Below are 24,857 nucleotides of genomic sequence, written 5' to 3'. Positions count from 1 at the left end.
TTCTCTGTGATCCATGAGGTCAGTAACATCTTCTTCATGACTTTCACATATGCTAAGATACAGCCCATAAGGTGCTGCCTTAACCTCTGCAGTAGTTCACAGCCTTTACTACAACCCTGACACCAACCGCTGAAAGTATAAAGACAACAAAAGCAGATTTTTCTTATACTACTGAGAATCTTTCCAAATTGTGACAATTTAGTAAGGGCTTTGGAAAGAAAAAGAAAAAAAAAAAAAAACCAGCTCATTTGTCACCAGAGCATTTAAAATATAACATTCTGGCTCAGATGCTGCACTGTGTTTACACATAAGCACTTTAATGGGAGGAAGAAACTCCATTTCTTGGCAACATGTAGAAATTCAAATACCTTTGACAAAGGTATTCCAAAAGCCAAACCTGTGTTTCCACCAGCCCTGCTTCTGCAGGCTCCTCTTGATACAAGATGATAACATACTTCAGTTGGAGCCTACAAAGGTAGAAAAGTCTCAGCTTTAACTATAAAAAAAGCAAATGTGGCATAAAAATATTTTCTCATGCTGGATGCCCCAGGAACTGGGAAACTTTTACCAAAGGTCAGACTGACAAATAATAAGTCAGCTTCCACTAAGAAAGAGAAGTCACCTTTCCTTCTGCTCCTTTTTTTTTCCCCCCAAATTAAATCTCGTTAGCAACTCCCAAGAAAAAAACTAGGACTTCTAGTCTTGATGAATCCAGATTAGCCTCTGTGCCCAGGAGCTGGGCCATCAACTCTCCAAAGGCTCCCCAGACAACCTCCATTTACACTATTCTTTCATTGAGTTTCACAATGTGTGTGTGTATAAAACTTCCAGAAAGTTTTATAGGTTAATATCTAAAATGTATAAGGAACTCACACAAGTAAATATAAAGAAAACAATCTGATTTAAAAATGGGCAGAGTTCCCATTGTGGCATAGCAAAAACAAATCCGACTGGTATCCATGAGGATATGGGTTCAATCCCTGGCTTCACTCAGTGGGTTAAGGATCTGGCATTGCCATGAGCTGTGGTGTAGGTCGAAGACATGTCTTGGATCCTGCGTTGGTGTGGCTGTGGCATAGGGTGGCAGCTGTGGCTCTGATTCCACCCCTAGCCTGGGAACTTCCATATGAGGCAGGCGAGCCCCTAAAACGCAAAATAAAAATGAAAATGGGTAGAGGACCTAAATAGGCATTTTTTTCCCAAAGAAGACATTCAGATGGCCAATAGGCACATGAAAAGATGCTCAGCATCACAAATCACCAGGGAAATGTAAATCAAAACCACAATGAGGCATCACCTCACCTGTCAGAATGACTATCATCAAGACAAGAAATAAAAAGTACTGGAGAGGATATGGAGAAACTGGAACCCCAATACACTGTTGATGGGAATATAAAATGGTGCAGCCACTGTGAGAAACAGTACGGAGGTTCCTCAAAAAATTAAAAATATAGGAGTTCCCATCGTGGCTCAGTGGTTAACGAATCCAACTAGGAACCATGATGTTGCGGGTTCGATCCCTGGCCTTGCTCAGTGGGTTAAGGATCCGGCGTTGCCGTGAGCTGTGGTATAGGCCGGTGGCTACAGCTCCAATACGACCCCTAGCCTGGGAACCTCCATATGCTAAGGGAGCAGCTCTAGAAATGGCAAAAGTACAAAAAAAAAAAAAAAAATTAAAAATATAACTACAAAATAATCTAGCAACTCCAGTCCTGGGTATTTATCTAAAGAAAATAACACTGGAGTCCCGTCTTGGCTCAGCAGTTAACGAACCCAGCTGGCATCCATAAGGACTCATGTTCAATCCCTGGCCGCACTCAGTGGGTTAGGTATCCTGTGTTACCATGAGCAGTGGTGTAGGTCACAGACCTGGCTTGGATCCTGCGTTGCTGTGGCTATGGCGTAGGCTGGCAGCAAACAGCTCCGATTTTACCCCTAGCCTGGGAACATCCATATGCCGCAGGTGTGGCCTGAAAAGACAAAAAAAAAAAGAAAATAAGAACATTAATTTGAAAATATATCCCAAAGTTCACTGCACCTTTATTTATAATAGCCAAGATAGAGATGTAACCTAAGTGCCCACTGATAGATGAACTAATAAGGAATAATTATATATTGTATATATAATAATTACATATTATATATACACATATATGTATGTATATATAACTCAGCCATAAAAAATTGAAACCTTGCCATCTGCAACAACATAGATAGATCTGGAGGGTATTACACTTAATGAGATAAGTCAGATAGTGAGAAATACATACTGTATGTTTTCACTTATATTTGGAATTTAAAATAAACAAGCAAATACAACAGAAACAGACTCACAGATATAGAGAACAAACTAGCAGATGGGTAAAAAATACTACTGTTGTAAATGTGCATCACAACACTGAATTAACAAAATAACCTACGGGACTAAAATTGAAGATAACGACACTCAGCAAAGAAAGCAAGAGAAGCAACTGAAAACACTAACTACCTCTCAAGACAATGGTAAATATGAACATTCTTCCGAACACTGCCCTATATAAGGTAGGCACTCAGTGTGCGTTAAATGAAAAAAGGAGTGACTAGAAGAAAACTGCAAAATTCCAACTATCTACTGTGCATTTACAAATAAATGATCTTTGCGAAGCTGTGTGTCAGCCAACTTTTTGGCAGAACACTAAATTAAATTCCTCAACAAACTCTACTAATGTTGTTAACAAACAACAAATAACGTCTATAAACTCACTCTGTGAGTTTTAATTACAACCTGATAGATGTATCATTTTCTCAAAGATTAAAAGAACATGCCTTTCTTAAGCAATCTCCAGCATATTAACATTTTGACCAGGTCAACCAATCCCCAAATTTTAATTACTATCATTGTAAATGTACACTACTACACAATAATACCTCTCAAATTTATATCTTAAGACTAACCCTGTCTCCTGAGCTCTAGACTCCAAAAGTCAAGTGCCTACTCTACATCTCCTTCCACCTGTGTGTCTTACAAGTACCTTAAACTCAACAGGTCTACAACTGAACTCAACCTTGCCATTCCTCTAATGATAACCAGCTTAATAAATGACATCACCATCCACCCAACTGCTCAGCCTGAGAGAAGCATCCCTCTGCTTCACCCCAAACAGCCCATTAATCAACAGATCCTCTCGCTGCTCAGTCTTAGATCTCTGTTACATACAGACACTTAATCACTGTCTCCACTACTGCTACATGAATCCAAGTCAACACTACCCCCTGCCTCAACTACTGAAGTGGTCTGCTAGCTATCTTCCCCTCTGCAATATGACCCCTTCCCCATCAATCTGTTTTTCTACTTCCCACAGACTGACTAGATAAATTAGAGTACACAGTTGCAATAGAATACTACATATCTATAAAAAAGAATGCAATAGCTCTTTCTATACTGCCATGGAATGATATCCAAAATATGTTCAAAAGTAAGAACTTTGCTATTTTCATAATAAAAAGTTGAGGAAAAATATATAGTTATGTGTTTGCCGGTATGTGCGCAGAATATCTATGGAAGGGATACATAAGGAATAGTATATAGCTGTCTCCATGGAAAGGAAATGAATGGTAGGAAAACAGGTGAAAAGGAGACAACACTGCTGCATCCTTTGGTGCCCTTGAACATCAAATTATGTGATTACTTTACCTATTGCGAAAACAAATGTCAAAAAGGAAAGGAAAAAATATCCTGTCTCGGGATAAACTACCAAGACTTTGACCTGGTCCCTGCTTAACTTCCCAATCCTCTATCTAACCACCTTTCTCCCCTCGCGAAAGGCCCCCACCCTCCCCCAACACACATGCACTCGCGCTCACGCGCTCACACACACACACACACATACACACACACTCGTGCACTAGATTCTTTCTGAACCTCCAAGACATCAAGTGCGTCCTGAGCAGAGAATATGCACATGCTCTTTCCTCTGTCCCCCAAATGGTCTCTTCTTCCCTGTTCCAACTAACTCCTCTTATCCTTCAGGTTTCCATTAAATGTCACTTCCCTGACTCCCAGAGTAAGTCAAAGGCCACACCTGGCATGATGCCTGGCACAACGCAGGTGCACAGACCCTGGCTGAATGAACAAACACATGGACTGACAAGGAAAGCTGGGCTTGGATCCAGCTTAGACCCCTACTGGCAGACTATTTAACTTTCTAAATCTCATTTATAGGACAGAAACAGTCACATCTGCCTCTTTTGTTGCAAAGGACTAAAGAAAGTACCAAAGAATCAAGCCCCAAGTCAGTGCCCTGTGGAAACCAAGACATGACCGTAGCACCCACAGCAAGAAATGATCAGATTCCCAACTGCATGCCCCTGAATGGGTAAGAGACTACTCACTCGTGGAAGAAGAGACATCTTTTATTTAGTGTAAAAGCCAAGATTCAGGGAGATAAAAAGAAAAAGAAAGGTATGTAGGAATAGAAAAGATGTTACAGTAAACAAGACAACAGCAGAAGAGGCTGGAGCAGTGTATAATACTTAGACTCCCCCAGGCAAGAGAAAAGCAGGTGTTCAAAGTAGAGAAAAACGCCAGGGACAAAGGCACAGCAGCCCTGCGCGCTGGGAAGCCGCAAGGGAGCAGCTATGCCCTCATAGAGTGGGAGGAGCCTGCAGCTGTGATAGGAGGTCAACTGACTGCAGAGCCAGGCCTGTGGTGAAAGCCATGAAAGCCATGGATGCTGGCCTTCTCTAGGGACAGGCACAGGGATGGGAATACACAAATGGTTACACCAAACGTAATGAGAAAAAGGACATCTGCTGAGTTCTTGGGAAGTACACAAATGCTTGGTGAACTGGTACCATCTGATTCATCTAATCTGTATATTATCAAGATTTAGAGAAAAAAAAAAGATTTATAAAGGACACCTACACAAATTCTTGGCATCAGCAGTGATGGGAAACATACCACCTTGTAAGGTAACCCATTGCATTCTTCAACAACGGAAGCAATCAGATCAGGGCTCATTATAAAGAAAAAGATGCAGGCCTTCTTACAGTTGTGTCCCCTGGTCCTATCACCCTCACACACGAAGGCTAGTCTTCCTTTCCTATAACAGATCTTCAAATATTTAAGATGATTCTAAGTAGGTGACTGTGTTTCCATGTGCCCAGGACAGTCCTGGTGTACACCCATCATCCTAGCATAAGTACTAATAGTGCCCCCTTTCACTCTGAGAGTTCTGGTTTGGACAATAAATTATATGTTCACTCAGTTTGCAGGCACTTCCCCACCTGGAAAACACTTTCCTCTTCAGTCTAAGCACTGGCCTGGACACCACCCATTCCTCCTGTGACTCAGTCCCCAGGCTCTTCACTGTCCCTGAGGCCTTAGCTTTGAATGAGTGCCACATGACTGAAATCCCCACACCAAATATAATTTCCAGGTATAACACCACAGGAGAAGCCAGAATTTATTCTTCTGATCATATAAGAGCACTTCAGCATTTTCAGAAATCAGGTCACATTCTTTATTCACGCTGAGCCCAAAATATCAATGAAAACTCTTCTACCCTTTCCCTCTGTTTCACCAGGCAATCCTGTACTTGCATGAATAGTGTTTTAGACCCTGGTACAAGGCCCTTGACTGTTGTGTTAGATTTAATTTAGTTCATTACTTCAACCAAGTCTATAAGACATTAGGGTCCTGACTCAGTCACTAATCCTCTCTTTCCCTGCTTTATTCTATCTGCAAGTTTGATAAACATATATTTTCCTCTAAGATGTTGATGTAAAAAACAAACGAACAAACAAACAAAACAAAACTGAACTTGGAGCTACTGTCAAAATCCTACAACAAGCCCAAAGAAACTTCCTCTCCAGGTTCCACTGACTCCTCATGGACACCTTTGGGTCACTTAATTACTAGCATGTCTAACTAAGAGGCTAACAAGTCCACATTTCACCATGTTTTTCCTGAGAACGTTACACAACATCTATTGCATGAGACTATTCTGAGACACATTACTGTGCAGGTAACATCTAGATGTCAACGTGGAAATTTTTTTCTTTTTTTTTTAGGGCTGTACCTGCGGCATATGAAAGTTCCCAGGCTAGGGGTCGAGTTGGAGCTGTAGCCACTGTCCTACACCACAGCCACAGCAATACCAGATCCGAGCCACGCGTCTTCAACCTACACCACAGCTCACGGCAACACTGGATCCTTAACCCACTGAGTGAGACCAGGGATCAAACCCACGTCCTCATGGATGCTAGTTGGGTTCGTAACCACTGAGTCACAACGGGAACTCCCTCGATGTGGAAATTTAAAGTCACTCAATAAATACAGCCTCTCATATGCGCCGAGCACCGAGGCTGCCCTGGTGATGCAATGGCAACAAGGTACATGGCCCTACCTATGAGGGATTTTGACAAACACTCATTTTTAAGGAGTCAGAGGAAGACCCAATAAAAAAAGTGAGTAGAGAGTCAAAGATTAAGGTGGAGAACAAAGAGAATGCCTTACAGAAAGTGCCAGGAAAGAGGCTCGGTGACGGGAAAATGAACTACAGACACCCCTGAGCCCAGATGGAGGAACCGACAGTGGTACAAACGTCCCCGGAAGGCAGAACTGGTTACAGAGGACAGGTGCTGTTAAATAGTGATGGGAAAGTGATTTGAAGATTTGATGTATAAAATAAACCCTTTTAAAATAAAGTCTAAAGATAAATATTGAATATTTCACAATCTTCACACAGAAGAAGGGTTTCATGAAAAAAGCATTTCATGAAAGCCAGAAGCATAAAAGACTGGGAAATTTCATTAAATAAAAATTCAAAGCATTAAACACCATAAAACTCCACCGGAAATGATGTGTAGCACACAAAGGCACTGACTTAAAGCTTGGAGTCACAGTCTCGGAGTCACAGTCTCAGAGTCACGAGTGGGAGGAGGGCCACAGTGAAGGAAAAGGGAAGCCAAGGCAGAGACGTGTCAAGCAGGCGAAAGACACGACAGGCCACACACAAAAGTGAGCCAAGGAGTTCCCGTTGTGGCACAGCAGAAACGCATCTGACTAGGAACCACAAGGTTGCCAGTTCCATCCCTGGCCTCGCTCAGCGGGTTAAGGATCTGGCATTGCCGTGAGCTATGGTGTAGGTCGCAGACAAGGCTCAGATCTGGCATTCTCATGGCTGTGATGTAGGCTGGCAGCTGTAGCTCCGACTGGACCCCTAGCCTGGGAACCTCCACATGCCATGAGTGCGGCCCTAAAAAGCAAAAAAAAAAGAAAAAGAAAGTGAGACCAAGAAGGAGGGGTGGTGAGGGCCCCTGTGCCGGCTTCTCCTTGTCCCCATGCCCTGCGGGACACAGCAGAGGCAGGGACCACTTCTCAGAGCCCCTGGCCGGCCTGGCACCTGGGGAGTTTGACACAAGAAGGGAAAGAAGTGAAACAGAGAGCAGAACCACTGATCTTGAGAACTACCCACCTCTCCAGTGCAGAAGGATGTTGGAGGCACTGTGGCAGGTCCAGGCTGGCTCGGAGGACGCCCCGCTGACTCGGGCCCAGACCTGCCATGCTAGCCACTCCAGCCTGCAGCTTCTCCTCGCTCTTCCAGCAGGCGACTGTGTGCTAGAGCCTTACCCCTTAGAACACAGAGAACAGTTTGTTTCCTGAGTGAACCCTGATTGACGCTGCACTGGATTTACTAAGAAGGCCACTGTCTACTTTTGAAAAGTTAGATTATAGTAAAGCAATGAACAGGAAAATGAGATCAGAGGGCATTAAAAATAAAAAGTAGTCAGGCATCATTCACATCACTTTATTGAGCATGTGCCCAATAAATATTTGTTGAATGTTGAGTGTAGAAGAATTGTTTCAAGAAGATGGGCAATTACAAGAAAGAGGAGAAATGTTAAGGTACTACAAGCGCTCACAGGTCATTTTCAGTCATGGACCCAAAGTCCAAAAGAGATTCATGTTCTCCCTGAATACTGCCTTCTCAGTGTTGCCATTAAGTCTTCAATATAGAAAATAAAAGACAAATATTACAACCCTTTGTCATTATTAGCAAATCAGACTTAATTCCTCATAGAAAATGCATATGCTTTCTTCATAAAATACCTGAAAACAAAACAAAATCAGGCCCAGAAATCATTTGTGAATTTATCAAGCATATGGACAAAACAAATGTCCTTCCTTTTCACAGGTAATACAAAAATATACAGCAAAGTTATACTGCGTAGCACTGTAATTTAGGGGGGAAAATAGACTGCTACAACAATAAAGCAATGGATAAAAACTGAGAAACTGAGTTTACTGGGCTACTCCAGCCACATTCACATTAATCGAGCCCCCGAAAGTCTCACACACATGTACCATGGTCTCGTTATGCAGAGGGCAGACAGAATGGAATGTCCCTTGTTCTCACCGTCATGAGAAGAAATACATACACAGAGTTTCTGAGAGGAAGTAGGGGGGTGAATAAGAATAAGCAAGAAATCAGAAAACCAGACTGGGATTCCGATTCAGGTGTCTCTTAAGGAGCAAGAAACGTTATTGAAAAATTCATGAGATGGAGGCACTATAATTCTTTTTTCATGCCTCAGTGAAAGTCTGATGAATAAAGGAAACACTTATAAAGAATGCTTTTAGTTTCTCTGACATGAAGTGCTATATCAGGCAAATAGGAACTTTAGGAGAGATCCATAAATAAAATCTCTTCAAACTATTAATCTGGCCAAAAAAATTTTGCTAACAATGGGACAGTTTACAGAACTCCCAATTTCTCTGAAAATGTTGATAATAAATAAAAGTGGCCAACTTCCTGAAAAATACTTTTTAATATGCCAAGTATTTGATTTTTTAAAAAACTTCAAATACCTACCACTGAACCTGGTGGTAAGGAGAATTAAAAAGGGTAAGATTTGCTCCCTATTCTCAGGAACATGAAATTAACATCACTGGAAAGACCAGAAATCCTAGTGAAGCAGTTAAACAGTATGCATGATGAGGCACGATATACCTGAAGGATGTAATTAACAGAATCAGAGAAATGTATTCATCAAACTACTCATGAGTCAGCAAGTACTTACCAAGAACCTAAAATATGCCCACTAAACTAAGTGAATATAATAACAGCAATAGCAATAATAATAACAGCAGCTATTCATTGAATGATGTCTATATAACAGGCCCTGTACTCAAATGCTCCAAATTATCTCACTCAACCCTCCCAACAATCTTATGAGGTTGATATTACACAGAATATCCCCATTTTTCACATTCAACAATGAGGCACTGAGAAGCTGAGTCAAATAGATCTGATTTCTTTCAGGTCCTACTCACTCACAAGCTCAATTACTCTCTCTCTCTTTTTTTTTTTTTTTTTTTTGCTTTTTAGGGCCCCACCCACAGTGCATGGAAGTTCCCAGGCTAGGGGTCGAATCAGAGCTACAGTCGCTGGCCTACACTAGAGCCGCAGCCATATCCAAGCCACATCTGCAACCTACACCAAAGCTCACAGCAATGCAGGATCCCTGACCCACTGAGCGAGGCCAGCAATTAAACCCGTACCTCCATGGATACTAGTCAGATCTGTCTCTGCTGTGCCACAACAGGAACTCCCTCAATTACTCTCAAACTCAGTTTTCTTCATCTATGAAATGATAATATCAAAGGATTAAGTGATATCATTACCTTTGGCACCAAAACAAAGTCAAGCCCTCTCTAAATCAAAATATCACCATTGCACAAGATGACAAGCTACCAAGTAAATAGAAGAATCAGCATTTCAATTCCATCAGATTCCAGAGCCTACGTGCGAGAACCACCATGCTACACAGAGGGCCTGGAGTGAGGTTTCTGCTGCAAATGAAAGCTTTTGGTCTGAAGTTGGTTTAAACAATAAGAAAATCTATCTATACCCCACCTAACACATGGATGGTTGGGGACTCCAGAGTTGATTGTTTCAGCGGCTCAACAATGTCACTGAGGGCCTCGCTCTGTCCATCTCCAATCTGCCATCCTCTATGCCGGCTTCACTCGTCAGCTGGCAGCAAGCCGGGGGCCATGGGTCCAGGCAACACATCCAGGCAAAACACGAGGAATTAGAAAAACTTTCTCCCTCTCCAGGTTTCTCCCAATCTCAGGCGGGCTTTCCCTCACCTCTCACTGGCCAGCACAGGCCACACTCCCATTCCTGAACCAGTCTTCAACAAAAGGGCTGTAATTTTCACAACTGGCATACACTAAGTATCTGAGATAGACTGAAGAATTAAAAGATGTATTTAAGGAGGAAGAAAACATAAGCTATCTCTTTTTTCTTTTTTTGGTTGTTTTTTAGGGCCCCACCAGCAACATATGGAAGTTCCCAGACTAGGGGTAGGGCTACGGTTGCCAGCCTACGCCACAGTCACAGGAATGTGGGATCTGAGCTGTGTCTGCAACCTACACCACAGCTCACAGCAATGCCAGATCCTTAACCTACCAAGTGAGGCCAGGGATCAAACCCGTGACCTCATGGTTACCAGTCAGGTTTGCAGCCTGCTGAGCCACAAAGGGAACTCCTAAGCTATCTCTTAATGAATCCACAAGACATGGCTTATAAGTAAGAGATACAAGAATTTCAAGTGGGGAGAATGGAGAGCCAGAAACACAACAGAGACACTGGAAAAACCATTCTGGTTAGAGAAGCAGGGTACCAAACTACAAAGGAAGTCCATGTGACGAAAGCCCGGGAGTCATACAACTGCTTGTATTAGCCAAGTAAGCTCCCATTTAAGTCACTAATTTTAAAGCAATGAAGACCTGAAGTACCAAAAATATACACACATTCAAACTTGCACCTAATTCAAAATGCAACCGATCTTAGAGCGTAGCAAATAATAGAGAATTTTGGTACAGCATTCTGCTTTCTTCTTATAACTCTTTTCCCATTCTCACACATAAATAAAAATAGTGTGTGCATACATAGGCCATAGAAGACTACAAATCACAGCTATTTTTCATTTTCTTGCAACTAGGCTTGATATAAAAGCTAATCTATCCTTTGACCTGAAAATACAGTAATACTTAAATCCTAGAAAGTTCTAAGAAACTGCTTCCATTTTATCTATAACAGCTCTTCTGCTAGTCCTAGGAAATCCCTAGTTTTATTTGCCTTGAAAATGACAAGAGTGAGTAGAAAGAACATTAGAAATCTCCCACCACGTCATATTTTGAGGCAGGTACTGTGTGTTTAGAGGATCCCCAGGTTGTCTGCTGGGTTGCAAAGGGTGTCAGAGTCACTGCATCTGATTCCCTTCTCTGCCTTATATAATAGGATTCTAGAGGATTAGATGTAGGAACAAGCTCCCAGAAGCAAGTCTTCACTACAAACATGTAATCCTGCAGGAGCAGCACTGGCATCCTGTCTTGAACAATCCAAAACAACAACTGGTTCCTTCCCAGTTCTGGTCTGCAGTGGACAAAAGTAATCTGAATACCTGAATGACCAAGATGATGGCTTCTTGGTTACTCTGAGGACAGTCAGGGTCACAGAGACAGTCTCCGTAGAAGGAGGAAAGAGTGGAGGAACTGGGCAGGGCCGGGATGAGGGTAAGGCAAGCCACAGTCCTGGGGCGCAGCACTTAAGGAGGCCTCTGCTCTCAGAGTCATGCCATGCAGTGCAACCCGCACCGGCACAGGTGGGAACACACGTGCCTCCTTAAATCCTGCGTCTTAGGCCCACCTTTCGAGGTGCCCTGCCTCACTCCAGTCCAGCCTGGAGGCCAACAGGGCCAGCACTTATCTCACCAACTGCAGGCACCCACCAGACAGGCCTGAAGGCCCTTCAATTCAGTGCCTCTAGGTACGGAGAGACGGTTACTGTGGAGGTGGGAGTCTGAGAATGAGCCTGAATTCTGCTGGAACACTGAAGACAAATAAACACACAGACTGGAGTAAATTCAAACAACAAGTGTATGGAATTTTCTTTTTTTTCTTTTTTTTTTTTTTTTCATCTTTTGGAGGCTCCCAGGCAGGGGTTGAATGGGAGCTGTAGCTGCTGGGCTACAGCACAGCCACTGCAACTCAGGATCCTGAACCCAAAGAGTGAGGCCAAGGAGCAAATCTGCATCCTCATGAATACTAGTTAGATTCATTTCCACTGAGCCACGAGGGAACTCAGAATTTTCTTTGACATTAAAAAAGCTTCTGGAGTTCCCTTCGTGGTGCAGTGGTTAACGAATCCAACTAGGAACCATGAGGTTGCGGGTTCGGTCCCTGGCCTTGCTCAGTGGGTTGACGATCCGGCGTTGCCGTGAGCTGTGGTATAGGTCGCAGACACGGCTCGGATCCCATGTTGCTGTGGCTCTGGCGTAGGCCTGTGGCTACAGCTCCGATTGGACCCCTAGCCTGGGAACCTCCATATGCCACGGGAGCGGCCCAAGAAATAGCAAAAAAAAAAAGCTCCTAAAAAGACAGAGTATAAAAAGTTTTCAAAAGGTTTAACATTACGTGGGGGCAGGAGGAAGCAAGAAAACTAGACTATACTATAATATTTTAGACACAATATTATATGATGCAATACCAACAAAAATATCTTTTTTTTTTTTTTTCTTTTTCTTTTTGCTATTTCTTTGGGCTGCTTCCGTGGCATATGCAGGTTCCCAGTCTAGGGGTCGAATCGGAGCTGTAGCCACCGGCCTACACCAGAGCCACAGCAACGCGGGATCCAAGCCGCGTCTGCAACCTACACCACAGCTCAGGGCAACGCTGGATCGTTAACCTACTGAGCAAGGGCAGAGATCGAACCCGCAACCTCATGGTTCCTAGTCGGATTCGTTAACCAATGCGCCACGACGGGAACTCCCACCAACAAAAATATCTTTAATTTTCTTTCACAACTGAGTATACAAACAACTACCTTAAACCAAATAAGCATTTGATCAAAGGGAAGGATTCATCACGTTTTCACTGATATTAGCATTTTTCAAATTGTTTTTAGCATTCATTTTTACAAAACCACCACAAATTTATTTCAAATATTTCAATAGGTATGAAAATAATGTTTTACAGACAAGGATGGCTGCAATACCAAAAGAGAGTAGTTGTCTGGGATCACCCATTTATAAGCTAAAAATGTCTGTCAGATAATTTGAATTCAGCAGCTGAAGGCAGGTCTCCTGGTGCCCTGGAACTGTGAGTCATTCGAAAATACAACTGGTGAAAATGGAAGAAGTGCCTTTACCTTCATCCCAGGAAACACACCTTGTTTCAAGAGCTTCCAGCCCTGGGCCATGGGGGGCGGGGGGGGGGGGGGCACGAGGAAGCAGAAAAGGAAAGACTGTAATTCCAGACCAGCCTTGCTCCCCTTCCCAAGGCCCCAGGCACCTTAGAGCAGCCCAAATAGCCCATGTCACCCATCCCCAAATGCCTTGGCAGGAGGAGGGCAGCAGTGGGGACCTTTCCCGAACTTGGGAAGATTTCTTTGGCCACATGTGGCATCAGGAAAAGTTACTGTCTAGTAACTTCGAAGCTTTTGCGGAGAAATCTGAGGTACCACCGATTCTAAATTCTGCCATAAAGGAATTCAGAACTGAACACTGATAAATAAATACAAAATAAGCGCGAAATCTTAATATCTCGGAAGCTGTGCTACAACTGAAGCTGTGATCGGTAATCTGCAGGGGAGGAAAAAGTCTTCCTCAACCCTCTGAGGGAACGGTTCCCAGCAGGGTCTAAAAATTAAACTGACCAAGACACATTCATGGGAGAACAGCACACAGATTTATTTAGTAAGTTTTATGTGACAAGGGAGCCTTCACAAGGAAATGAAGATTTGAAGAAACAGTAAGACCTGTGTATGTTTATGCTAAGTCTGATGAAGAGGGGGCAGTTGTGGAAGAATACCATAATTGTGTGCCTGAAGCCCATCACAGAAAAAGAATATTCACAGCTTTAACTGTTAATACTAGTAAATAAGTAATAATGAAAACAACTCCCAAAGAGTTACCAAAAAGATGATAAAGCAGACGGAAGGAAGGAATAAAGATAAAAGCCAAAAATTGGAGAAAGTTAATATCAATATATTCAAGAGCTGGTTACTTTAAAAAGAAAAACACAAATAGCCAAGCAATTTGGTAACCTAAACTAGAAAGAAAGAAATGAAACAGTACCAATACACTAAGTAATACAGAGAATAAGAAAACAACAAGACAGACAGAGTAGAAAGGAAAAGAATGTTAAAGGGATTATCTTGCTCAACAAATTGGAAAACACTGATGATTTTCCAGGAAAATATAAATACTGAACTGATCCCTGAAGACAGGAAAAATCTAATCAGTAACACAGATACCAAAACAGTTATCCAAGAACTGATTCCCCAGAAGAGCAAATGAGTCATGGATGCGAACACTACCAAACTGCAAAAAACATACAATTTCAGCGATGCTTTAACTGTTCCATGGAAAACAGTGAAAACTTTCAAGTTCTTTTCAGGAAGTCAGCATAACATCAGCACCAAAATCTAATCAAGGGACCATCAAAAGAGCAGAAGAGGAGTTCCTGTTGTGGCGCAGTGGTTAACGAATCTGACTAGGAACCATGGGGTTGCGGGTTCGATCCCTGCCCTTGCTCAGTGGGTTAAGGATCCGGCATTGCCGTGAGCTGAGGTGTAGGTTGCAGACACGGCTCGGATCCCGCGTTGCTGTGGCTCTGGCGTAGGCCGGTGGCTACAGCTTCGATTCGATCCCTAGCCTGGGAACCTCCATATGCTGCGGGAACGGCCCAAGAAATGGCAAAAAGACAAAAAAAAAAAAAAAAAAAGACCAGAAGAAAAAAATTAGAAAATTAGGCTATTCTCAGGAATATTAATGTAAAAATTCTAAATAAAATACTAGCAAAGAGAATCCAGGAATATTTTTTTTTAATGACCAAGTGGGCTTTATGCCAAAATTCAGAATTAGGAAATCTATTAATAAAATTCATTTTAGTAATAACTTAAAGTACAAACTAGCTCTATATAGTAAAAAGATACGTGAAAATTAAAAATGCATATGTAATATATATCCAAAAAAAAAAAAAAGACAAATGAACATCCACATCTATAAGATCAAGATTTAGGTTTAAGGTTTAAACTGACATACATGCCAGTTACTATCTTAGAGGATTACTGATTTACATCTATCAGCAGTGATGAAAGCTCCTATTTTCATATATTCTCTCCACATCTGATTGTTTCTTCTTTTTCTTTCTTTCTTTTTTTTTTTTTTTTTTTTTTTTTTTGCTTTTTAGGGCACTCATGGCACGTGGAAGTTCCCAGGCTAGGAGTCGAATTGGAGCTGTAGCCGCCAACCCATGCCACAGCCACAGCAACAGAGGATCTGAGCTGTGTCTGAGACCTGCACCACAGCTCACACAGCCAGGGATCAAACCCACCTCCTCATGGATACAAGTCGGGTTCATTACTGCTGAGCCACGATGGGAACTCCCTCCACATCTGATTGTTATCAGGCTTATTAATTTTATTAAATCTGATGAAAATGAACTGGTGTTTCAATGGAGTTTTCCTCTACATTTCCCATATTGCTAGTGAAATTGAGATTTCTTCATACATTCATTGACCATATTGTTTTCTTCTGAAAACTGGTTGTTATTTTTACTCCCTTTTCTCCCATGTTCTTATTTACTTATTGAATTATAGATCTTTATTTATTCATTCATGCAACATTGTCTCCCTTTTCTGTCTTTTGATTTTTTTTTCCCCCAGCTGCGCCTGCAGCATGTGGAAGTTCCTGGGCCAGGGACTGAACCCACACCACAGCAGTGACCAACACTTGATCCTTAACCTGGTGCTGCACTACAAAGGAGCTCCCGCTTTTGATTTTATTCACCCATTATGTCAGAGTTGCTCTGTAAGCAAATGTATCGGTCTTTTCCTAAACAGCCTGGAGTTCTTAGTTCTGACTACTATGACATACAGATGGTCACCTATCTATGATTTCCTAATAGCTTAAAATCTGTTTTTGCATGTTATTTTTCCACATTAATCAATCTGCTTTTTGTGTATGGGACAGCACAGGGATCTGAATTTTATTTTTGAATATAGATGGCCTATTGTACCAGAACCATCTCTTGAACAATCCATTCCTGCCCCACAGATTTTACAATCTTCTTAATGTATAAATAATGTTTACGAAGCAGGAATAAAAACAGAAACTATTCAACAAAAAAGTGAAGAATAGGAAGACTTAATTCAAGATTTTTTTTTTTTTTTTTTGGCTTTTTGCTATTTCTTGGGCCGCTCCCGTGGCATATGGAGGTTCCCAGGCTAGGGGTCAAATCGGAGCTGTAGCCACAGGCCTACGCCAGAGCCACAGCAACTCGGGATCCGAGCCGTGTCTGCAACCTACACGTCAGCTCACGGCAATGCCGGATCGTCAACCCACTGAGCAAGGGCAGGGACCGAACCCACAACCTCATGGTTCCTAGTCGGATTCGTTAACCACTGCGCCACGATGGGAACTCCACGATTTTTTTTTAAATTCCCTTTTAAAAAAGGAAAAATAATAGATGCAGACTTTTGCCTTTAGAATGGATTAGCAATGAGATCCTGCTATGTAGCACTGGGAACTATGTCTAGTCACTTATGATGGAACATGTAATGTGAGAAAAAAAATGTATACATGTATGTGTAACCATGCTGTACATAGAAATAAATAAATAAATAAAAGGTACAAAAGGAAAAATAGGTGGTTTTTTAAAAAGTGAAAAAAGGCAGTTCCCGTCATGGCGCAGTGGAAACAAATCCAACTAGGAGCCATGAGGTTGCAGGTCCCTGTCCCTCACTCAGTGGGTTAAGGATCCAGTGAGCTGTAGTGAAGGTCACAGATACAGCTCGGATCTGGCATTGCCATGGCTATAGTGTAGGCTGGCAGTTTATCTCCGATTTGACCCCTAGCCTGGGAACCTCCATATGCCGTGGGTGAGGCCCTAAAAAGCAAAGAAAAAAAAATTTAAATAATTAAAAATTAAAAGTGAAAAAAATGCCCCCAATTTAAAAGTGCTATTTTAAAATTTGCATTTCTCTCTTCAGTGAAAAATACCAAATGTTTTGAAACATAATGCTTAGCAAAGGTGTGGGAAACAGGCAATAATTAACAGGTTGTAGGGAGTAGAAACAGGTACAATCTCCATGGGCACTAAGCTGAAGCAACCTATCCAAATTGTAAATGCATATGCCTCTGACAGCCTCTCACTTCTGGAATCTATTTGCATTAAGGAGACTATACATGTTAGTGAAATGTTGTTTATAACACAAAAATAAAAACTCAGGAGTTCCCGCTATGGCTCAGCAGGTTAAAAACCAGACATAATGTTCGTGATGATTCAGGTTCAATCCCTGGCCTCGATCAGTGGGTTAAGTATCCAGCATTGCCACCAGCTGCAGCATAGGTTGCAGATTCAGCTTGGATCCAGCGTTGCTGTGGCTGTTGGCGTAAGGCCTCAGCTGCAGTTCCAATTCGACCCCTAGCCCAGGGATTTCCATATGCCACAAGTGCAGCCATAAAAAGGGGGGAAAAAGGAAAAAGAAAAACTAGGAAGAACTTAATTTCATCATTGAGAAAATGGTTCAAAAATATTTAGACACTCACGAAATAAAATGTTAAGAGGCAGATTATATGCAATGGCATAGAAAAACCTAAGACATACTATGAGGAAAGAAGTCAAGGTTCAAAATAGTATTACAATTGTGTCAAAAAATAAAAAGCTAAGATATATATAAAAGTATTTGTATACATATGTCCGTCTGTATGTGCAGAGAACAGCTCTAGGAGAATATATAATACACTGATAATAGAGATCTCCCTTTGACCAGAGAAATGGGGAGCCAAGAGGGACAGAAGAGAAATTTACTTACTTTTCACTAAGTATCTTCTTGTTCTTGAATTTGTAACACGTACATGTATTATCTACATGTATTTTTCAAAAGTAATAGAAAAGCACTTTTAATCACTTAAAGGAAAAACTGCTGATTGATTCTGTTGTTGCTAATATAACTGAGTCATCTTTCACCACTCAGTAGTGGAAGGGGGAAAGGAGGTGCATTTTACCCCTAAAGCCTGAGGACCACAGTAATAGTGCTGCAGAGCCCACAAAAAACAGCAAAGGTGGGGCAGGTAGGAGAATATTTCGTACAAAGAATAAACAAACAAATGAAGTTAGGACACCAACACTATAGAAGATGAACATGTCTACCTGAAGGTATTGAATTAATGGAGATAACACATGTGGAATGACTACGGGAGCTCCTGACTTGCAGGGAACACTCTGCAAATGTAAGATCATTATCACACCATGTAGGTCACACTCACACAGGTGTATATACCAGCTTCCAGTTACCTATTGGGTGACATGCGCTGAGAGACACACCTGAAAAATTTCATTCCAACCCTCAGTCAATTTGTAATTTATCAGGAGAGACAAGAAACACGCACACACACTTATATACACATATAGTCAATTCTAAAGTGAAACACATTCCATCTTCAGGTATTTCTTGTAGTGGGTAAGTACTAATGACCTTTTGTTTTCTGACAAATGACAAACTGGCTTAGCATAGCGGACAAATCCAAAATCTGGAATCAAATTTTGGCTCTTTACTTTCTACTCAAACCTCAGTTTTCTCATCTAAGGGGAAAAACGACATTATCTACCCTGCAGAAATTGCTATCACATAAAGACAGACAAGAGAACCCAGAAATAAGTCCTCACATACATGGTCAAGTGATCTTCAACAAGGATGCCAAGACTACTTGATAGTGAAGGACAGCCTCAATAAAAATGAATATACACAAAAATTAGCTCAGAATGGATTTAAGATCTAAATATAAAACCTGGACGTTCCCGTCGTGGCTCAGCAATAACAAACCCAACTAGTATCCATGAAGATGTGGGTTCGATCCCTGGCCTCACTCAGTGGGTTAAGGATCCAGCATTGCCATGAGCTGTGGTGTAGGTCACAGACATAGCTCAGATCCTGAGTCGCTATGGCTGTGGCCTAGGCCAGTAGCTGCTGCTACGATTTGACCCCCAGCCTGGGAATTTCCATATGCCACAGGTGCAACCCTAAAAATGCAATAAATAAATAAATATAAAACCTGAAACTCTAAAAATCCTACAAGAAAAGATAGAGTAAAAGTTTGTGACATGGGTTTTAGTAACCATTTATATGACATCAAAAGCACAAAGCAACGAATACAAAAATAAACATATGGGACTACAACAAACTTAAATAATTCACACAGCAAAGGAAATGATCAACCAAGTGAACCTACAGAATGGGAGAAAATACTGCAAACCACATATCTACTAAGGGATTAATACCCAGAATACATAAAGAACTTATGCAACTCAACAACTAAAAAACAAACAACCCTATTTTAAAATGTGCAAAAGACCTGCACAGACATTTCTCCAACAAGATACAGAAGCAACTTAAATCTCCATCAACAGAGAAATGGATAAAGAAAATGTGTCATTTATACACAATGTTCATATGTAACAAGGATGAAACTAGAGGACATTATGCTAAGTGCTGTATGCCAGTCACGAAAAGATAAATACAACATGATTCCAGGCTACGAGGTATCTAAGTTAAACACTTACACACTGACAGTAGAATGGTGGTTGTCACTAGTGGGGGAGGGGGAAAAAGGAGTTGTCCAAAGAATACAGTTTGGTTTTGGCAAGATGAAAAAGTTCTAGAGCTCTGCTACACAACAGTGTGCATATCTTTTTTTCTTCTTCTTCTTTGGCCCCACCCATGGCATATGGAAATTCCCAGGCCAGGGACTGAATCTGAGCCACAGCTGCAACCCACACCACAGCTGCAGCCAACACCAGATCCTGAACTCACTGTGCCACATCAGGAACCCTGTGCATATCATTAATACTACTCTATAACATCCTTAAAAATTAAGATGCTAAATTTTGTTATGTGTTTCTGACCACAATTTTTTAAAAGCCTACGATAGTCAAATGAGATAATACATCTAGCACATCGACCAGACTTCTAGCACATTAAAGGCCCTCAGTAAATGACTGGGATATTATTATGATTATCAATTCTTTATTTTTTTTTACTTTTTTAGGGCCACACGTGTGGCATATGGAGGTTCCCAGGCTGGGGGTCGAATCAGAGCTGTAGTCACACCACAGCCACAGCAACGTGGGATCCAAGCTGTGTCTGTGACCTACACCACAGCTCATTAGCCCACTGAGCTAGGCCAGGGATTGAACCTGATGGTTACTAGCCAGATTCGTTAACCAATGAGCCAGGACAGAAACTCCCTGTGATTATCAATTCTGAGAGCTCCACTGATGGTGCCTTATAAAGATATGAAAATTAAAAAATGAGGAGTTCCTATCATGGCGCAGCAGAAAAGAATCCAACTAGAAACCATGAGGTTCCAGGTTCCATCCCTGGCCTTGCTCAGTGGGTTAAGGATCTCGCATTGCTGTGGCCAGCAGTTGTAGCTCTGACTGGTCCCCTTGGTTGGGAACCTCCACATGCTGCAGATGTGGCCCTAAAAAGCAAGAAAAAAAAAAGAAAAAGAAAGAAATAAAATAAAAGAAAGAAATTTAAATTAAGGAAAAGTTAGCCAAGAGAAGGAAAGGAGTAGGTTGGTTAACACACACACAGCCATAGATCCAGTACATGTGCTACAACAATACAGTCAGGCCAAGTTACTAGGGTAAATGATTTATCAACAAGGCTCTATATAATCAACAATTTTCGACAAATAAATGCTTTCGTATTGTTCTGTATATCACCTTATTTAAGGGGTGGGCAAATTTTTTGTATAAAGGACAAAATAATAAATATTTTAGCCTCTGCAGACCATGCTGTCTCCATCTCTCTATTCAGCTCTGCCATTACAGTGTGAAAGCATACAGAAGGTACTAGCCTTAACATAGCTCTGTTCTAATAAAATTTTATTATGGAAGTTTACGTAATTTTCACATATCAGAAAATCTTCTTTTGATTCTTGGAACCATTTAAAAACCTAAAATCCATGGTTAGGTCACAGGCCATTAAAAAAACAAAAAACAAAAAGCAAAAAAACAAAACAAAAGAAAAAACAAGCAAACAAAAAAACACCGAACAGATGTGAGCAGGATCTGGCCCCCAGGTAGCAGTTTGCTAACAACCGCCTTAGAACAACAAAAGAAAAAAGACTATTTTATGTTTACAGGATGGTCAAGTGTTTTAACTTTTCCAACTAATTTTGTAACTAAATCGAATAACTGGACAATACTTAAATTATTTTACCTGGCAAACCTAAAAGATGTAGATACTAGAAATGTTCTCTTTACTGTCAACCAACAGATTGTAGACATTTCCTACTTCTTATATCTGGGTAACATTCTTCACAAAAAATTATACATATCAACAATTTCACTGTTTTCCTCCATAATGTTTGATCAGTGGCATCTCTGCAGTGCCAGGACGCAGGTTTGGTTTGATTCCTGGCAGGCACAGTGGGTTAAAGGATCCAGTGTTGCCACAAATACAGCATAGATGTCAACTAGGGCTCAGATTGGAACCCTGCCCTGGGAACTCCATATGCCACGGGGCGGCCAAAAAAGAAAAAAAAAAAAAAAAGAAGAAAAAGGATGATAATTTAGGGATATCATGATTTTAACAAACACTCTTTAGTTATAAACATGAAATATTTAAACTTTTCTCTGTAAAGAGGTTTTTATTTAAATAGTAAATTGAGGATATAATAATCATTCAAGTGGCCCCAAAGTAGGTCATACATAAACAAAAGACTTACATAAAATGTTGTCTTTCCCCCTAACCTGCAGCCTTACTCCCTGAAAGTAACCACTAATAAAGTTTCCTTGTGCAAAACCATTCTAGTTGACAAGAACTGAACATAGGAGTTTATGAGCGTGTATGTTTAACTCAAAATCATAGTAGAGATCTTTGTATCTCAATACCATACCTTTCTTTATCAATTCATGGTTCTTATTTCTATATGCCATGATTATTTAACGTGGATAAAGGTGTTTTTAATAAAATTTATATATATCACACATACATACACACATCCCTTTTCAGGCAGCTGACCCTGTGACTATGAAAACGCTAAAATGACTGATTTTCCAACAAATGAAAATCCTCTTTAAGACCAGAAAAGGAAAACCAGCTTCCCTGTTCTTTTTTAATCCCCAAATTATTAATTAACTTAGAAGGATTTAATCTTAAAGTAGTAAAAAATATCCTAGCTGTACTTGCAAAGGTAACTTGTACCTTCTTCGCAGCTAGGACATCACTTCTGATATCTTGATGAAACAGAGCTTTAGACAACTTCTGTTTCCATTGTGACTAACTTTAAACTCATCAACAAACACATGCAAGGTCCTAGGATGAACTGCTTAAGCACTATGTAATTATCAATATGGATGAATATCAGAACAAAGAAGTCTGGGGTTAAATATGGACCCTGGAACAAGAACTGACAACAGTGGAAAGGAACTTCTTATGTAAGAGGCATAGTTTTCTATGATTTACACATAAAAACTCTTCTTAATGAATTATGTGAATATCCATATCAAAAACTATACGCTCATTTAAGTTCTCACTCATCGCAGAATATCTTTTAGAATAAACATCCTAAAATTATATGGTTTTTGCGGGGGGGGGGGGTTGTTGTCATGGCTGCACCTCATGGCCTATGAAAGTTCTCAGGCCAGGGATTGAATCCCAGCCACAGCTGTGGCAACACTAGATCCTTTAACCCACTGTGCTGGGCCAGGGATTGAACCCACGCCTCTGCATCGACCTGAGACACTACAGTCAGATTTTTAACGCATTGCCCCTTTAAAAACATAAGAATCCAATTTAGATTTTCAAAATTAAAAATAAGCCTTGTTTCAAAAAAGAAATCACTGTTGTCCAACATACAACATGCATGGCTGGCCACAGAGAGATGCAAGAGTGTGAGGGGGGCACCTGACTTCTCCTAAAGGTGGAGGGCTCCCCAGGTCCTTCTGAAATCTTCAAGAAGACAGTTATGTTTTCTTCCTGCAAACTGTGTAAAGAGCTAGTGCTTCAGTGTTTGTTCTCAAGAGTGAGCCGGGGAAGCAGCGAGTGTGCAGGAGGAGGACAAAGGGCGTCTCTCCACAGAGTCCTATGCTCAGAGGGAGAATTAATTAATTACGTTATCACTATAAACCCCTAACCCGGCCTGGTCCCAGCCCTCTTGACTCTAACTGGGGAGGTGCCTTCTGCAGTCCAGCCAAACTGCCAGCCCTTCTGGGGAGTGAATTCACCGGGAACCCATCCAGGAGCCTTCACTGCAAGACCAGCTCAGGGCTTCCCTTCAGATGGGCCAAGCTCTGCCCTTGCCACCGCCGCTAATGTAGGTAAACACTGCTAGCTTAACCAGCACAAAGGGAGCATAACAAAAATCACGCAACAAAATCAAATAGCCAGCAGTCACCGGGAGTCAGTAAAACTTAGACTGGAGTAGGGTAGAGAGCAATGAAACAAAACCATCAGGACAAAAGGAGACTTTAAGCAGGACATAAAGTGTGGAGTGGGGTGGACGAGGGATGAGGTTTAAAAAAGAAAAGACAGAAAGTTGAGAAATTTCAGAGAAATCATGAGTTTTCTATGCAAACCATTACAGGGGCTTCTTTTCGGCCACAATAGTAAATAAACCCAGACAACTCAATGCTAGGCTACTTGCTGCGGGGCCTGAAGTCTTTCCTCATTTGAATAGTATTTTAGGAATGTTTTGTCAATGTGTCGGATGATTATTCACTTCTACCGCATTCTTCCCTTCACCACGATGATTATGGTCGTAGTAACCATTTATTTTATAGGCAGAACATTCAAACAGTAAATGATGACCTTTTTTTAACGTGTTAAAATTCATATATTTACCCAAAATTCTTTTAAAAAGGAAGGTTAACTTTAACAACTGTTGCTCATAGCAACAGAGGAACAAAAGATTTTTCACATGCATAATCTACGCATTTAATTAAAATTCACAAACTTGGATCTCAAACGGAGTCAAAAGTAGAAATGTAAGAATACTGGATTCCCAAACAGCAGCAGATACACAGTATTTTGTTCAGCTGTGACAAAGACAAAGGGGGTGGGGTGGGGCAGCAACTTGTGACAGGGATAAGGAATGTATTTAAGTTTAGAGACTCCTTTATAACCACCGTCTTAGTGAAGCGCTTACATTCATTCTTTCAGGTAAGTTTCATAACATAAATAAATCAAACAAAAATACACCAATACTCCCTTTTCCTTTCAATCACTTCACTTTTACCAAGGCCAGAGCCCCAATCCAAATCTAAGTAGCATAAGGCAGACTCTAACACAGCAATTCACAGGAAGAGATGGTTTTTCCTCCAAGACTTCAGCTCAACTATAAGAGAACAAGTAAAAAAGAATTTCAAGCAAGTTCTGTAACTCGGGAGTTCTCTGATGGCCTCAAGGGATAAGGCTCCTGCGTTCTCACCGCTGTGGCTCTGGTTGCTGCTGGGTGGGAAGGTTCAATCCCTGGCCCAGGAATTTCCACATACTGCCTATGCGGCAAAAAAGAAAAAAGAGAGAGAGAGAGAATCTGAAATAAACGTTGCAACTCTCACTGGGGAAAGAAAAAAAAAAAAAAAAAAGGATCTGTAACTCATACACTTGTGAAACCCAGGCATTCTCAGAGAACAGACTGCCCATCAGGGCTTCAATCAATGAAAGAGAGAGAGTTCTATTAAAGAATGTGGAAGAACAGGGGCCTCAGCATTATTGCTTTGAAAATCCTCCATCCTTAATAATCTATGCACCCATAAAAAAATAAAATAAAAACTAAAAAAAAGAAAGAAC

The 24,857-nt window shown here is 41.2% G+C and overlaps 1 protein-coding gene and 1 long non-coding RNA gene across 4 annotated transcripts in view; one reads left to right on the top strand and one right to left on the bottom strand.

The window, feature by feature from the left end:
* WWC2 (WW and C2 domain containing 2) overlaps positions 1–24,857 on the bottom strand; it is a 186,933-nt gene that overhangs the window by 148,162 nt on the left and 13,914 nt on the right. The window lies entirely within an intron of this gene.
* LOC146395862 (uncharacterized) lies at positions 13,675–21,621 on the top strand. Of its 2 annotated transcripts, none has more exons than XR_014830452.1 (3): positions 13,675–16,271; positions 16,940–18,968; positions 19,846–21,621. It is a non-coding gene; the product is annotated as an uncharacterized LOC146395862 (long non-coding RNA). The 2 variants fall into 2 exon arrangements; XR_014830453.1 differs by having other exon boundaries at positions 20,489–20,681.

This window comes from Sus scrofa, chromosome 15, assembly GCF_054392235.1.
Source record: "Sus scrofa isolate SSC_HxYL_T2T_F1_AM1 chromosome 15, Sscrofa_HxYL_maternal_Yorkshire_Landrace_v2.0, whole genome shotgun sequence".
NCBI classification, from domain to species: Eukaryota; Metazoa; Chordata; class Mammalia; order Artiodactyla; family Suidae; genus Sus; species Sus scrofa.
The sequence above is the reverse complement of the archived record's forward strand: the minus strand, read 5'-3'. Positions and strand labels throughout refer to the sequence as shown.